Raw genomic sequence first — 3151 nt, 5'->3', positions numbered from 1 at the left:
TGGGAGGCTTCGAGACCAGCCTGGCCCACAAGGTGAAACCCCGCCTCTACTAAAAATACAAAAATTAGCCAGGCGTGGTGGCAGGCACCTGTAATCCCAGCTACTTGGAAGGCTGAGGCAGGAGAATCACTCAAACACAGGAGGCAAAGGTTGCAATGAGCCAAGATCGCGCCATTGCACTCCAGCCTGGGCAACGAGAGTGAAACTCCATCCAAAAAAAAGAAAAGAAAAACACAACCTTTTTTTTACTTGTTTTCCACAGTTTTTTGATGTAAGGATCATTTTTCAAACAGCTTCATTAAACTATAATTCACATACCATAAAATTTATCCATTTAAAGTCTACATTTCAATGGTTTCTGGATTGTGTATTTAATTCATGATTAATTCCTTATATAGGACTCCCCTTTAAAGACAATAATTTCAATGGGTAGTGCATGGAGGATTGGGAACCAATGGGTACCAACCAGAAGTGAGAGAGACACTTTCCTCTCAGACCACCAGCACTTACTGGAAGTACACAGACCTGGAGTACCCAGACCTTGGCAAACGCTGAAGCTCAAACAGGGGCTTGGTTGAAAGTCTATGGACAGGACTCAGTTATCGCTGACGTAGAGGCGAGACATGGGTCCAAAAACTGAAAATTAAAAATAAGTGACAATCTGCATATCAAATCGTGGGATCCATAATCTCCTTCACCTAACCCGCTCTTCCAAATGCCAACAACCAGGATCACACACACACAGACACACACACTCACTGATTCCCACATGCAGGCATGTATGAGCAGGAAATTAGATTATTCTTTTCTGGAAAAATTGAATATCCCAGAAACAAAGACTTCCACATATGACATTTAGTGGTTTCCCAATACAAATGGGGCAAGCCCAACACAACTCACAGAGCTTCAATTCATGTTTTTGGTACTTCACATTTCAACATGAACAGAGTCAAAGATCCCCAGACATTTAAGGAAAGTGTTAATATAAAAGAGACCAAAATACAAACACACACACAAGCACACAACACACGACACTCACACACACGACTTGGAGAAAATGGTAGAGACATACCATGGGGAACAAAAGAACTTCAAAGAGAACAAAACACTATATAAGAAAGGAGGCATACATTTGATGACTTGCCTCAGTGGTGAATAAATATAACAATTAATTATTATTAATTATAATATAATTAATTATTACAATAATGTAAAGGCAGACTGAGTAAGGTGATGTAACTATAGTGATGGGAAGAAAGGGTGGAGTAATATTTTTAAAAAAGCTAAATCACCTACACCATAAGTAAGTCAATAGCTAACATCTAAATTGATAAATAAATAGACAGCAGAATAAGCTAGGTAAGGGGCAACTACCATGTTCCGGGACATGCTGCAGGGCTGGAGAACCAACATCCAGCAGGGCTGTAGGCTGTGACTGCTGAGCCAGACCCTGGCGCCTCTGGATTATCCAAGATTTGTGAAGTCTGTGGATGAACACGTTTGCAGACTGACTGTTACTCTTCACTAGGATCCCAAAGTCCCCAAGGCATGAACATTATCCCACCCCTAATGGCTGGCAGCCTCCCAGAGAACTCCCTCAACCCCACCCAATCTGCCCTACTTTGTGCAGTGCCCTCAGATGCACAACATCCCTGTCTATAAGGACAACACACATGGCAACTTTCAGATGACTGTGACCCCAAAAGTGGAGGGGGACATTTGGGCGCTGCTGAAGGATGTGGAGGATTTTCTGAGCCCACTGCTGGAAAAGACACCCGTTCCTGTGTACCCGTACCCGTACCTAAGCCAGGTCAATGAGGTGACAGGTATGCTGCAGGTCAAGGGAGACTTTTTTTTTTTTTTTTTCCTGAGACAGAGTCTCGCTCTGTTGCCCAGGCTGGAGTGCAGTGGCGTGGCGCGATCTCGGCTCACTGCAACCTCCACCTCCACCTCCCGAGTTCAAGTGATTCTCCTGCCTCAGCCTCCTGAGTAGCTGGGACTCAGGCGCACACCGCCACGCTGGCTAATTTTTGTATTTTTAGTAGAGACGGGGTTTCACCGTGTTGGCCAGATGGTCTCGATTTCCTGACCTTGTGATCTACCCGCCTCAGCCTCCCAAAGTGCTGGGATTACAGGCATGAGCCACCGCGCCCGGCCGGGAGACTTTGATCAGTAGCTCAAGCCTGACTCCTGGAGAAGGGCTTCTGAGGCCCAGCTGAGCAGCCTGCACCATGGCGTCTCCCACGGACTAGAGTCCAGAAGACCTCAGGAAGAGGGAATGTTGCCCAAGGCTAGTGCTGGATTACAAGTAAACCCTCACTCCTGTTGATTCCAGGCCACTGTCAAGTCTACAGCCTCAGCATGGAAAAGGAGCCCGATACGCTGATCCTGTGTCACAAGCCCTAGCAATCATTAATGCAACTTTCTATTTGGCTATATATACTATTTAAGTCACTAAAATTTGTACAATATTTACAAATTAAATAATCATCTGAAGCTGTGCAAAAATAAATCGCAAATATGAGTATATTGTTTTACAATATTGAGGAAAGTATCAAAATTAATAGCTAAACCAGTTGTAAGTGGCTGATTCCAGGAAGAGGGATGGTATTAGGATTGTGGGTGGGACCTGTTAAGGAGGAAACTGGTTAAAAGATTACTGTTTTTCATTGTAAGCCTTTTAGGGCTATTTTAATTTTTAGTATGTTTTACTTAGATAAGGAATAAAAACTAATGTAAAAGAAAAAAATCCGGTTATAGTGTTTTAATTAGCATTGTTTGGTTTGTTTTCTAAATTATAGTTTCAAAGACAGACGGCAAAGACTTTGGGGCAGATAACTATGTAAATTGACTAATCCTTGGAATACTTGCTTTTTTTTTCTTTCTTTCCTCTTTCTCTTCTTTCTTTCTCTTTTTCTTTCTTTCTTTCTCTCTTTCTTTCCTCTTTCCTTTCTTTCTCCCTCTCTCTCCTTTCTCTTTCTTTCCTTCCTTCCTTCCTTCCTTCCTTCCTTCCTTCCTTTCTTTCTTTCTTCTTTCTCTCTTTCAGATGCGGTGGGGGGGGATTCTCCTTATATTGCCCAGCCCAGACTCAAACCCCTGCAAAGAGCCTTCCACCTCAGCCTCTACAGTGGGTGGGGCTACAGGCATGCGA

General features: G+C 43.4%; 1 pseudogene; it reads left to right on the top strand.

Annotated features, from left to right (window-relative positions):
* Positions 1-1375: 1375 nt before the first annotated feature.
* Positions 1376-2406, top strand: LOC129467447 (large ribosomal subunit protein mL49-like; annotated as a pseudogene).
* Positions 2407-3151: the final 745 nt, after the last annotated feature.

The sequence above is a fragment of the Symphalangus syndactylus genome, chromosome 18, assembly GCF_028878055.3.
Source record: "Symphalangus syndactylus isolate Jambi chromosome 18, NHGRI_mSymSyn1-v2.1_pri, whole genome shotgun sequence".
In the NCBI taxonomy this organism is placed as follows: domain Eukaryota; kingdom Metazoa; phylum Chordata; class Mammalia; order Primates; family Hylobatidae; genus Symphalangus; species Symphalangus syndactylus.
This window is presented reverse-complemented; position numbering and strand designations above follow the sequence as displayed.